This window comes from Sylvia atricapilla, chromosome 1, assembly GCF_009819655.1.
Source record: "Sylvia atricapilla isolate bSylAtr1 chromosome 1, bSylAtr1.pri, whole genome shotgun sequence".
Classification (NCBI taxonomy): Eukaryota; Metazoa; Chordata; class Aves; order Passeriformes; family Sylviidae; genus Sylvia; species Sylvia atricapilla.
In genome coordinates, this window is record NC_089140.1 from 33270774 (window position 1) to 33285069 (window position 14296).

General features: G+C 40.2%; 1 long non-coding RNA gene across 1 annotated transcript; it reads right to left on the reverse strand.

Moving 5' to 3' along the window:
• Positions 1 to 7448: 7448 nt before the first annotated feature.
• On the reverse strand, positions 7449 to 14224 carry LOC136365180 (uncharacterized). The gene is made up of 4 exons (XR_010744300.1): positions 13673 to 14224; positions 11678 to 11802; positions 8140 to 8181; positions 7449 to 7521 (listed from the first exon to the last, which is right to left on the reverse strand). It is a non-coding gene; the product is annotated as an uncharacterized lncRNA (long non-coding RNA).
• Between the last annotated feature and the right edge of the window lie 72 nt (positions 14225 to 14296).

Here is a 14296-nt window from a genome sequence, read left to right on the forward strand (position 1 = left end):
AGCTATTACTGAAATTAAGAACATTTGTCCACAAAAGTTCCCTCCTTTCTGTCATGGTTTAACCCCAGCCCCATACTAGGTACTATTGAGAAAATTAACTCTATCCCAGCCAAACCCAGTGCATTTCCTTAAAGGGCAGAACCAGCCCAGAACAGGGGCAATGTGTTGGATATTTTAAAAAAATCTTGTCTGCAGAGAGAAACGAGATCTGACATCCCCAGAGTATCTCTCACAAATTACTCTCTCAATGTGTAAGTATTGAATGTACTGAAACAATATGCAGGTGACGTGAGGGAATCATGAAGACTTTTGTTAGTTAATCACTTGGAGATCTCTGGCAGTGAAAAGCAGCAACTCAAACATGCCCTATTTATTCTTGACAGCTGTTAGCATTTGCAAAGTCACAGAAAATGTTAAAGTCATAAGTAATGAAGGCATAAAGACCTAATATGATTTCCTTCAACGTTGCATGTGAGGCCAGCACTGTGCCACTTGATAGAGAGCAGCAGATATTAGTATATCTTGTTGGTACACACAGATGTGGTTCAGGTACACTTAAAATCTACACTTACACAAGGATCTAGCACTCTCCACAGGGAATTAGTGTGAAATATTTGTGAGTCCTTCATTGCTAACTTGAAGACAAGTATTCAAAATGTATGAGAATTTGTAAGAGAATGTATGAGAATAGTTGTAATGATATGGCTAAAAAAGAACAAAATAGTGGCAACTATTTAATGCTGAATAAAAATAGAGACTTAGCAAATATCTTTATTTGTCTAATAAAAAAGTTGCTCTTTTTACCTACTGGAAGGTGTTGTGTCTTTGCTAAATACCATTATCTCACCAATCTATTCTCCAATAATCATAACTTCAATCACTGTCGCTAAAAAAATGAGAGATTACTTGTATCCCCGTAAAAATATGACATTGGTAAATACTGTAAGGGCCCATATTGCTCAAAATTAATTCTTTTACAAAATATATTACAAGGTATCACAACCTGCAGTGGTCGGTACAGAAGTGTCCTGCTGGTTTGAACTTGCTCAGAGTTCTGCCACATTTCAGGATTCCGCAGATTGCTGTGTCACTGATGAACTCTGCCATGGCCCTGGGGTCCCCCAGCTGTCCTCAGAGGGGTGCCAGTGCCAAGGGCTGGGGCTGCCCAGGGCTTTCCTGCTCCCAAGCCAGGGTGGTGAGACAGGTCCGACCTGTGAGATCCTGTCCTGGGATGCTGCCATGCTGCTGGACCCCAGGGAGCACCCAGCCCACACAGAGCCTTGGCAATTACTGCATGTCAGCTGTGAAACTGTATTGTTCCATTTGCTTTTATAAACAGTAAAAAATAATTACAGCTGGCAAAATAAATAAGCTCAGAGTGTTTTCCGATGCATTATCCTGACCTTACTTGTGTGTGTCTGTGTCTGTATCTGTGTTTGTGTCTGTGTCTGTGTGTATGCTTCCTGAATTTTCTGAATTACAGTGATTTAAAAAAATTTGCAGCAATTTTTGGCCATTCTGCCAATTAGTCTGTTTCTAGAAAATCTGTTATAATTAAAAAAGGATGCATAAAGGCAGTCTGGATTTATCCTAACAAAGTGCACAGAATTGAAGGAATCAAACAATGCCTCTGGATGCTCAGGCTCAGCAATGCTGATGTGGCTGGTACCAAGAGAGGGTGGGGAACTGGAGATTTGCTTCTTCTCACCTTGTCCCAGAACCTGCTAAGCCCAGGGATCTCCTAACCACCCCATTAGTAAATGAAATGTTATTAATAAATGTTATTCGTAAATGAAATGTTCTGCTGCCTTGGAAATCAAATGAGAAACAGAGCATCTTTATGACACTGCATGAATAGAGGTGTGGAAATGAGCAGAAAAGTGGATTAGAAGTATGGACTAGCTCATCTGAAGGTTTTGACTGAGAAAAGTCTGTAACATTCCCACAACAAAGAATGTTTTGTTTTGTTACTGTTTCTCATAAGACAGATCATATGATAAAAAGCACAATTAATAAAATGACCAGGTAACAGGTTATTTCAAGCAGCCTATGAGGATATTATGGAGATCTCCACGTGAGGATATTGTGGAAACTTAAAGTGCAAAGGATTTCAAAAGGGAATTGGATGAATTGAAATAGGGCCAGGGACAGGTGCGAAAGTTAATGTTCCAATGGCAACCTCTGGGAAAGGAAGACCCTGAGCTGCGTGTTGCCAGAAACTGGAAGAGCTCAGCACAGGAAGGATCCTACCCTGATCCTCTCACACTTTCCATCGGTGCTGGGAACATGTAGATGTAATGAGTGGTCTTTATAGGCTGCAGCAATTCAAACGCTTAATATCAATTCCACACAAATAACAAGTCCACTTACTATTAAAAATAGCAGTGAGAACGTGAACAATGTTTCTCTTCTCTACAGCTCTGGAGTGAAACTTCCTCGCAGAAGCTGCTACAGGAAGCTTCTAGTAAAGGCAAGCACAGTGACGCCCTGGTGACAGCCATAACCAAAGCCTCTGAAATCCATCGACCTTGGGAGTAATGCTGAAGATTTTCCAACCCTCCCCTGTGACATGTTTCCTTTACCACCAAAGAACTCTTTCTTTTCCTTTTGTGCGTGAATTTTCATAGGAATTGTAAGTTGTTTCTCAGACAGATGGAATGCTTGAGTCAGTCCTTTCATTTTCTTTAAACAGGAAAATAGGATTTGTTGGATTTTTCAGGAAGAGGGAGGAAGATTTTTGATAGCTCCTCCATATCTTCTGTATTGCTGATTTAAAGGTTCAGAATCACATAATAAAAGACCAGTGAAACTATCCATTGTAAGCCAAGAAGTGCATTTCTGGCACTAGTTGTAAGGAGAGTTGCTTAGATTTTTTTTTTATTGCATTACAGAAATCTTCAAAATACCATACACAAATGCAGTTTATAAATAGACATGTTTGGGTGAGTGTCTTTACTCCTCATTTGTCCAGGGCATATGGACTAGTGTGATGATAAACGCAGCACATGCACATTCAGGATCTCTGGTTAGGCTAAATGTTTGCCTGATTCAGCATAGCATGCTTTAATAATATAATTCAATTTTTCCTCATTTTTTAATGTTATTTCAGCCCGTTAACATAATTTGGGGAGCTATTATAGTTGTTACAGCTGCTAGTTTTGCCCTTAATACTGATTTCACTTATGACCTCAGTCAGAACTAGATTTAAAGTTTGAGATGATGTAAGTGAATAAGGATTATTAGATTTATTCATACGGCAATTTAAATAAGAAACTGCCTGGCTTAGAATAAACGGTAAATGAAAAATGTATGTGATTTATAGACCTGTCCACTTTAAAGATTTATACACATAGTGGGATGATTAAGTAAGAGACAGACCTGATTACATGAAATATGTAATTTCTGTAATGCAATATTGGAAGCAAGCTGCTAAACAGCAGCAGCATAACAATGATTGCCCCAACAGCTTTTATTACAATATTACTGTACAGCTGGTATGCAGTCATGTAAACACAAGCAGCAGGCTTATGACCATTTCTTTTCCTTGACAACTGGTAGATGTTGTTATGTTCCCACGAAAAGCATCTTCCCCTCTCAGAGACTGCAGTACCATCTCCTGGAAGCAGGCTGTGGGATGGGAGTTGCCTCCAGGCTTTGTCTATCCCTCCCATCAAGAGCACCATTTTCTGTGTCTCTCTGCTTTCTCACAAATGTGTGTACAGGCACTCTCAAGGCTGCATGCCAAGATCATGATTAAACTCTTCTGTATCCGAAATAGGTAGAGATTTCTGAGGCTTGGCAGAAGCAATTGTGCCTCTCCATCAGAACCTGAGAAGGTCGATGCATCATCACAGAAACAACAGGATTGGAAAAAATCCTTTCATTTTTCTACTGCTTAAGAGAAAGAAAAAGCTCTTCCTTTGCTCTCCATCAAGCTTGAAAAGCAAAAAACTAAATGTATTTCCTTTCACTGGTTTTAAGGGTGAAAGAATGTGCTGTAATTATTTAACCTTTCTACCAAAATACAACGCAAGCTGTGGACCTCCATTCAGCAACTCCAGCTGTCTTCCCTTGCAGCTGAGAACTTGGTGAAGCCCTCAGTCTCACCACTGCTGCAGCAAAAAACGACACAATGCTCAGTGTGGTCTGAGCATTGCTACATGTTGTGCCTCCTAAGGCACTATCTCTGCACACAAGAATAAATGAGCAATAGGGTCTGTGGTTATTGTGGCATTTTTGTGTTTTTGCATATTTTCTCCATGCGGAGAATTGAAGACTACATGGGGAAACGGATACATTGTGTACAGAGATATTAGGCTATGCTGGCCTATATGAATTAAGACAATTTTTAGAAGAAAGCTTAATAAGTGTGTTTCAAACTAGGGGGTCTTCCATAACATAATTTGAAGAGAGTGAATTGACCCAGAAAATTTTAATCTAAATCCCAATCTGATTTGTATAAAGTAATTTAATTTCCTCCCTAGTAGTTATATGGATTTTATCAATTATACCAATTAAATTGTCAAGCAGATTTATTGAACAGTCATCCACAAGACACTTTCTTTGATGTACTATTCTGGTGTCATCAACTGGTCATGAATGTCTAGCCTTAGTATTTTCGTGTCATTATGTGCAGCTCAAAAGAGAATGTCCTATTAAATGAGTGTTGTGAACCAAATATTGAAAAGAGGATGGAAAGCTTCTTGTTTTGAATTGTAGACAAAAAATTACAGGTAATGGCAGATGCAATCTATTTTGATGCTTAGCCATCTTACATGGAATTCACACATTTGATTTCTGACCTCTGAGTTCCACCTCAGTTAGAGATCTCATGGCTAATAGCTATTATCTAAATATAATAATTATTGAAAAAAAATGCATATCTAGTAAGTCTCAAATATAAAAACTGAAGCATAAAATTGAAGCTTAGTTTTATACTTGACAACTCATGCTTTTCAGTATGTTGTTGCATTTTCTCTGCTGCCTGAGTTCCAGACAAGGGGCAAAACTTTGTTCCTATCCATCCTGAAAAATTTTGTTATTAAAATAAATTTTACTTTGTCTGAACAGATTACTATAATCAGACTTCTTGCTTCCATTGAGTGAGTCACAGTGCAACTTCTTTGTGTCCTTTTCCTAAGTTTCTTCTACAAGTTTGCCAAATGACAATACTACTAGAAAAAGAGTCAAGAAGTTACAGATCTTTGTAGTCATGGTAAAAACAGAATTTGTAGTTGATAATCAAGGGACGTTGCTGTGGAGCATATTCAAAAGTCTAAAGACAAAAGAAAATGCAAGTAATGAACCTGACACCCTCTGGAGTGCTTTGGTGCCTATCTGGTCACAAGACTTGGCACACAGACTGCCCTCCTGTTAGGGGCTCAGAGAACATATACTATAGTCTGCAGCGTGTTTGGTCTCCTACAATATTCTACAGAACTGAGAGGGCTTTTAGAAACTAGACACCCAGCATGAGTAAGAAAAGGCAGAGTTGACCTCCATCAATGAAACTAAGTCCTGTGGTATCAGTTGCAGGGAATCCCAAATCTGGTGTTTGGTATTATGTCCTATTATAACTAAACTTAAGCTTTTGCTTTTCAGTGCTGACATAGGAAGTCCAAATTTTGGTTCAAGTCACTGCTTGAATTCTAGTCCTAAAACATTTGGAGAAGTTTGCAAAAATCAATACATAATGCGAGGTGGCAAACAGAGCTGATATGTGAAAGATGCATATTTTTTGGAAAGAAAATAATTTGTTGAAGCATTGAAAAGCTACTAGGACTACTCTAGAAACACTTGGCTACATGCCTGATCTCATTTTTTTGTTAAGCCTGACTGTGAATGCATACTTTAGCCAACAGCTCTGTATCACTCTAGTGAATGATGTCATGAAAGATATTTCATTATGAATATTAAAGAAAAATAACAGCTATGTCAGTGCCAAGCTCAGCCTTTAGGAGTAACCTTCAGAGCAGCACTCCAGGGAAGGACCTTCATACACCTTAGTGGGGTAGGCTAGATGTCCTCACCATGAAAATGTGGGATTGGCCTCTTATAGAATAAAATGACTGTCAGTCATATGCGTTATTAGATTATGGTTTGTCAGGTTTACTCAGCAAAATATGCTTTGTTGCTGGAAAGGTGTCATGAGCTCTTTGGTTTCTTCTGCTTGACACTTCTGACTCTCACTTCCGTATCAGGGCCTGCACAGCCTTGCTGATCCCAGCCTCAGCCAGGAAGCACCTGGCTTTCATATCCTCTAAAAACAGCAGACCCTTTGCTCAACCTTATCAGTGATCAGCAGACCCTCCTTGCTCAATCCATCACTACTAAGTTGTAAATGTGACAAAGTTCAAGCTGCTGTATCCCTGCTTAGGCAGAGCACCTTGCTACAGAATCTTGGGGAACCATTTTCTGCTACAGCAATTTAATCGTTTGGGTTTGATTTCTGGTCAAACTATTGTGCTTAAACTAGCTGTAATTACCCAGGACTGTGATATAAGGAGATAGTATCTCATTCCTTATTATTATTTTAAAAAATATATTAAAATGTTAAATTTAAAATGGACATGCTGGTATGATCTGAGTGACTCAAGGAGCAGGTATGGCACAGAAGAAAGAATCATTATCAAGTGAACTCATTCATCAAGCAGGTCAGCATCTGACACCAGGGAGGGAGCAAAACAAGGTCAGAAGGAAGGTCCTTGTAAGACCCTGCTTCAGAAAAAGACTGATGGATCTCATTTGGTCCTGAAAAAAGTGATGGGAAGGATATGAGTTGGCAGCAATTCCCATCTCCTTCTCTGCCAGCTCCTTTTGGCCACTAACATCGGTGATGCTGCTCTGTGAGCTGTGCAGCCAGCAGCACCTCGGTGGGTTACCCAGCAGGTGGCTGTACTCCCTGCACCAGCTCACAAACCCATGAGGGATGGTTTCTTTCTTCATGGCCTTCTGTAAAGAGCTGTGCCATCAGTGAATTTTAAAACATGACCTAAAGGTGACCAAATGAAAGCTCTGTGTTTGAAATTATGTCAAGTTTTTACGCACATTTCCTTTCTTTAAAGTATTTAAAGAAGGCAAAGGAGTTTTAGAGTGCTTGAGAAAGTGGTGGTTCTAATTTGATTACAGGGTTTAGAGTCAATTTTATACTTAGGCTAAGTATTAATTCTATTTACTCTATTAATTCCATCTATTCCATTCTATTAATTCTGTGTGTTCAACACACACCGAGAGAGAAGAGAGTGGTTCAGCTAGCAGGGAATTTGCACATAAATGCAGGTAGCAGTTTCCTCACTAGCAGAACTCATCACTAGCAGAACCTGTGTTCTTTGTTGGTTCTTCAAATATTATTGTTATTGCTACTTTTATCATCCCTGTTGGCATTTTAGTAACCGCAACCATATTAAGGGATGTAAAACAAATATAAGATGCAAGACCCCAGCAGATAAAAAAGAGATTTCAGCTTTTTATTTAGGCATGGATAACCAGTGCCTTCCAACACGCTCCTCACTTGGAGAATTGCTGCAAAAGATGTTTTGCAAAAGATTTTCAATCTGGCAGTAATGAACCATTTTGTGTAACTCATCCCAACTCTAAAGAATGCCATGGGAGAACACAAGAAGGTACCTGAAAGAGATGCTATATTAATGCCGAAAATGTAATTAAAAAAACAAACAAACAAAAAAAAAAAACAACAAAAAAACCCACCCACCACAGAACAAAACAAAACAAACAAAAAACCAAAACCAAAACCAAACAACCCCCCCAAAAAAACCCAAAAAAACCCCCAACACCCACCCACCCACCTTCCCCCAAAAAAGTCCCCCCCGAAAAAAACCACCACCACAAAAAATCAACTCCCTCCCCCCAAAAAAAAACCAACCAAAAACCAAACCCTACCACAAGAATACACAGGGTGGGGAAAAATAATCAACAGAAAAAAGAGATGCTACTCAAATGGTGCCCAGGTAAACACAGAATTAGCAATGCCTCTGTTTGCAACCAGCTTTGAAGAGAAAAGGCATTATGCATTATGAGACATGTCCAGCTTCAACATGCATTTGGTCTAACCAAGGTGAAGATGCAGCCTTTACAACAGTAGAAGCTGTTGTAGAACATAGATAATATGACACGTTTTACCTTTTTCACCCTTTCTCTGAAAGCATCTCCAAGCCAAACAGGCTGTATACAGTGCATTGTTGACACAAAGCCATCCAGTAGGAGAGAATCACGGAATGAAAAAGGAAAGGACAGCAGAAAGAGATTTAGGAATATTTAAATGTTTTGAAGATAGAGTTACAAAATATGTAAGCACCAAATGGCACTGAAGTGAGTTTCAAAAATTGCTCAGGCAATTATCAATAGCATAAACATAGTTTGACTAAGAAAACTGAGAGCTGAAATCTTTTCTTCCAGGCATAATAAAATATTTTCTGATAGGTGTGGATCCCTAAATCTTCCTAAATCATAAGAATAAATCTTTTGACCTGCTGTAGGCCTCAGCTAAAGAGAAATCCCATGTGCCAGTTAAAATCTCCAGTCTAACATAAACTAAAATTGCTAGATCTTTTAAGGCTGAGGTAAACTGCAGAGATACTTCTCTGAACTCTCTGTGTTCCAGCAAATCCTCATGAGTCAAAACATGTTTGGCATTTAGCCATGAACTCCATTGCTGGCTGGATGCTATCTTTCCAAATGCTGTGGCTGCAAAATGCAATGCAATCTCCCCTTTCACCTTGCACTATCTTTCCTCTCTATCCTAAGTTACCACAGTCTTAGTGACAAATTGTTCCTGGCATACAACTGCATCAATTAGGAAAAAGAAACCAAATATAAAAACATCTTGAAAGCACCAAGTGTTCTGTCTCTACTGTTTTTCTCTACTTTGGCAGTTAGTGGCCAGAAGTAGAACAGTGCTTCAGGCTCTCAAGAGTTAAGGCATTGACTGCCTCCAAAATGTCAGGACCTCTTATCACACCATATACCCTTGGATTCCACAGATGCCACTACTATGGAAATGACAGCTTCAGCTGAAAATGAAATGGAAATATAGTTCTTTTTACTGACAAGTGCTAGCCAAGTTTAGTATGTGATGACTTCTGTCCTCTTCTCAAACATAGCCAACATATTCCTGCCACATACATCAAATTATTTTATTTTCTGCATTTCAGTATATTTTGTGCTGCTTCAGATTGTTTAAAGGATTTCCTTCTTAGATTTTTCTTTTATTCGATCTTCCTTTCCTTAGCTTTCAGCTAGTGCCTCTACCAGGTTTTTTGTTGTTGCCTTTTGGCTTTCAGTGTTTGGTTCTTTTTTTAATATGGATCAATCACTTCTTACTTATCACTCCCTCCAGGAAGAAGTCAAGCGCTCCTCAGGTTACAACTGTTATTTCCACCAGCCTTGTACTCCAAATATGTTTCTGTACATGAGTGCTGTCTCCTCCTGTGGCACATGCCATTGTGACTGTGCTGGCAGGAGGAATTCCTGCTGAGCTGCAGCCTCAGTTGGTCCCCAACTACTGTCTGAACTTTACTGTCTGAAGAAGGAACAAAGCATTAAGGCATAGATTCACAGAAAGCCGTCCATACACAGCTGCCACCAACTCTTCGGGTATTGAGATCAGCTGATGTAACAAAAAAATGCCACAGAGGAACAAAGAGTGAATTTCCCAGAGCTGAGGCTACTTTTGACAGGACAAATGGCCTCCCTTGTTTTGGGAGATGGAGAGGGAGCTGGATCATATCCAGGCACACCTTAAAAAAGGCAATGTTGAACGTTGGATGTCTGCTATGTTTTGAACTATATGTCAACGAGGGAAAACGATACCTCCCATGGTTTTGAAAGGAACTGACATTTATTTCATGTTCTCCAGATGGTTTAGAGATAAAGCACTAAGTAGGTGGATGGTATGGGTCAAAAGAGAAAAAACCAGGACCCATCTCTTCCTGTGGGAGATTGCTGTGCACAGGCAGAGTGCCAGCATGGGGGGCAGCTTGGGTAAGCATTTGGAGAAGGAGAGTTGGCAGCTTGAATCTAGGGGACGGGTTGTGAAAAAAAAGTGAGTTTCAGCCTCATACCACTTCTTGTCACACATTTAACTAGCTAAATCTATGAATGAGTGGCTCAATGTCCAGGGGACAAAGCTTTTTACTTTTTACTTTTTCAATATCTAGAACTTAAAGTCTTTCTGTGTTGAGGCATTAACTGATCACCCACCCCTGAGGATAGATAGATAGATAGATAGATAGATAGATAGATAGATAGACAGACAGACAGACAGATAGATTTAAATCTGCATCTGCTTATATCCCTTGCAAGGAGGTATGATGAGAGACAAGACATGAAAATGTGCATTGCAGACCTGCTTAGGAGGACTTCATGAGCCACTCTCCCATGATCTGTGTCCAGATCTTATAAGCCATGGCCTCGGCAGCAGTAATGCAGCTATTTCAGAGCCCTTTGAAAGGATCTGTAGTAAGAGGATTCCAAGATACATGATCCAGTCTGGTATTCATACAGTGATTTCACTGGTATGGTGTCTGTACATCTGACATAAAGGAGAGCTGGTTTGAGTGTGTGAAAGTGATAAAAATGTGATATGTAGAAAATAGGTTCCAGGGCCATGCCCAGCTTGTGCCTTTTGACTCAGAAAAGGCCAGACCTGCCCACTACAGATTTATTTGGGTTTTTTTCCTTACTGCCCATACTAACACATGTAATGAATTAATTTTTTTGCAAAGAACAGAGCAAAAATTTGACCAAAATTACTAAAGGGAGTATTTTTCTATTTGCTTTATAGCTAACGTTGTTAGGACTGATAACTGAAAACACTTATGCATGGATTTGTGATAGAATGGTTAAATCCAGTTCCAGTTGTAGAATCTCCTGTGACACAAAAAGTATGAAAGTGAAACTAGAACAGGGGCATCTGTTATGGAAGCTATAAAACTGCTGCTACTTGGTCACAGTCAGGGTGACAAACAATGTCATAGTGAGAAATCAGTCAGATAATAAAGTAGGAAAATTATTACAGTCTAAAGCTAGGCAATAATTCTTGACATTTGTATGTTTGTGATTGACAGTACCTGTTTGCTCTAAGGGTCCAAACTTAACACTCGCATTAGCTGCTACAAGGATTTCTATTCCATCACTTGCCTTCTGTTGTAAATGCTCTGATGGTAAAGAGTCTGTCCTTCCTTTTCAACACTGGCATGAAGCACAAAGACATGATGGGGACCAATGCACCCATCTAGCACAGCAGAATCAACAGCAAGTAGTTGAGTAGCATTCTTATGAAAGCTGATGTTAATGCTTCCCTGAGAGAGGATTATCTAAATAGGTTACCTTGAATAAAAGCATGTTTCACGAGAAGTAGGTTTATAAATTGAAAGAATCCAGAATTATGTATGAAATGTCGTATGCGAGCAACTTTGCTGATGTGTTACTAAACAAAATAAATTGTTATCAGAATTTAGCATAAGGAAAAAAAACCCAGTTATTTACTAGATTCACTAAATGTTAGACTGCAGAAAGATTTCTCTGGAATTAATGACTACAGATGCACTTAGGAGGCTGTAAACCACTGGGATGTAATCACCTGCAGCTCCATAAATGAACACTCTCTGTTCTCTAGGAATTCATACCAGGAATCTTGTAAACCCATTGTGGCACTTACCTGGGCTATGTGTTCAGCTTTCCTGTCTGCAGAGACAAGTGCAGGGGACCACATGACAAAGGGACCAACTTCCATTTCCATTTGAGTAACCTGGGAAAAACATTGAGGAGTTACTGCATTGCAAACTAAGGTAAAGAAGGAGAAGGAGGCTTTTTTTTTTTATGTGCCCAGGCTGCCAGTAGGGCCAGCCACGTCCTGGTTGGCACATCAGGCACAGCTGGGCAAGGGAGCGGGTTGTTCCTCTCTGTTCTGCACCTGAGGCAGCCTCACCTTGAGTGCTGGGGGCAGTTCTGGGTGCAGCAACGTAAAAAACCCATTAAGCTGTCAGAGAGTATCCAAAGGAGGGCCACAAGGATGGTGAAGGGTGTGCAGGGGAAGCCTCAGGAGGAGATCATTTGGTCAGTTCAGCCTGGAGAGGAGGAGACTGAGGGTGGTCTCAGTGAGGAGACCTTACTGTGGTCTTCAACATCCTCACAAGGGGAAACAGAGAACAGACACTGATCTCTTCACTCTCATGACCAGCGACAGGACTCAAGGAAATTACATGAAGCTGAGTCGGGGGGTTTTAATTTGGATACCAGGTAGAAGTTTTTCACCCAGAGGGTGATGGGGCACTGGAACAGACTCCCCAGGGAAATGGTCACAGCACTGAGCCCATCTGATTTCAAGCAGCTTTTGGACAATGGTCTCAGACATATGGTGTGATTCTTGGGGTGTCCTGTGCAGGGCCAGGAGCTGGACTCAAGATCCAGTCAAAGAGACTGATAGATCTCTTCCAACTCAGCATTTTCTATGATTTTTCACAGGCTCAGATCAAGCTTTTCATCAAACACAGGGAAGCAAATTTTCTCTTTTCCCTCAACAATAAGCTGCCAGAGCAGGAGAAACTGGTATAAATTGTCATATCTATTGTGCTGAACTTGACTAAGAGGTTTGGGGAAGTCTCTTGTTTAAGGGGTTCGTTCCAAAAGGAGTGTTCTTGCTATGACATTTTCTATGTAAGGGTCTTTGCATTGATTTCTTAGCAAACACGAACAGAAAGAATACTGGCTTTGCCAATCAGGAGGGAGGGCTGACTGTCTATGTAGACAGCCACTGATGTGCAAAATAGTTTGGGAGAGGGCACACGAGGGCTCTCTGACACCAATGCCTTCTCTGTGGGACAATGCTAACTTAGCATACATTTGTTCATCGGTGTTTCAGGGATTTTAAAGTTCTGGATACTGGAGCCAGTGACCTGAAGAGAATCCCTAAAACTGCCACCATGAAATCTCTTCTGAGTGAAGGTTAACTCCAGTTTAAGGCATCTGGGCCAGCCTGAGGTTTCAGTCCCTCTCTAGTGGCCTCCGTGTGTTGCTAAGGGTCTTACGGACCACGATTTAAAACTCAGTTGACAGAAAACCCAGCAGACAAAAGCAACTGTAACAGTTCAGAGCTTCTATTAAACATTCTGAACAAAACTCGTTGAAGACTAAACGATTAAACAGGCCTGTTTCATGTATATCCTTGCAGTGGCCTACAATGGCCACAAAGAGGCTCTTGTCTCTCTTGGGGAGTGGGATGCGCAAAATTCCTTCCCTGTCTCTTGCAAGAAAAAGAGTTGATCTATAAACGTAAAAATTATGTATAAAGTTTTTGACCATGCTGACAACCCCCCCCCCCCCCCCAAAAAAGGTGTAACACCCGTGCATAATGTGTAATATAAGGACTTGTGGTGGCTGTCTTGGCTTTTATGCAGTGAATTATGATTGTAAATATATTTACCTAAACACACGTCATTTATTTTTCCTCCAGCAAAATCAACTTCCACTTGAAAAGGCAGAGATCTCGCCCTGGATTTAGAAAACTAAACATACAAACAAACAAGCAAAAAAACCACCCCCAAAACAAACCAAAACTAAACATATAGAAAAAACCACAAACACAGAAACAAAAACACAAACAAAACCACAAACAAGCAAAAAACCCAAAAACAAAAACAAAACCAACCCAAACATGGCAACGGAAGATTCATCCTATTCCAGTACATCTAGACTTTTTAAAGCAAATTGTTACTTCGTTAGAATTCAAGAAACAAGTTTTGCAATAAAACGTTAGGAATACTGTAATACACTCATAGTGTGGTATCACACTGGTGCCCACAAAAAAGGGGAAATGTCATCTGTGATAACAGCGAAATTGAGAAACTGCACCCATTACACCCAGAGTTATCACCGGAGAAGTGACACTTTCAGGGTCTGCCCGAACAGTCTAACGCTTTGCAAATGCCAAAACAAGTCTGAAACACTCAGATAAGTAAAAGTGATGAGAAACGATAAGAGACCTTTTCAGAGGACAGAGAGAACACAACTGTAAAATACATCCCTGTCATGTGCGAGAGTAAGTTCCCGTAGCGCTGAGCAGATGCGCCAAGGAAAGTGCAGTACAATAGGTGGGAAAGAAAAGGCACTGAAGAGATACCTAAGCAGCAGGTTGATTGTAGTTAAAACCTGTATCTGCATCCTGTAATTTTATTTGGAGATTCTATTGACGGGGGTTAGTGAAGAATCTCTTAGCGCTTTTTTTTTTTTTAATTACTTTCCAGCTACTGCCCCTTGTAACTCGTCTCCTTTATTTCCA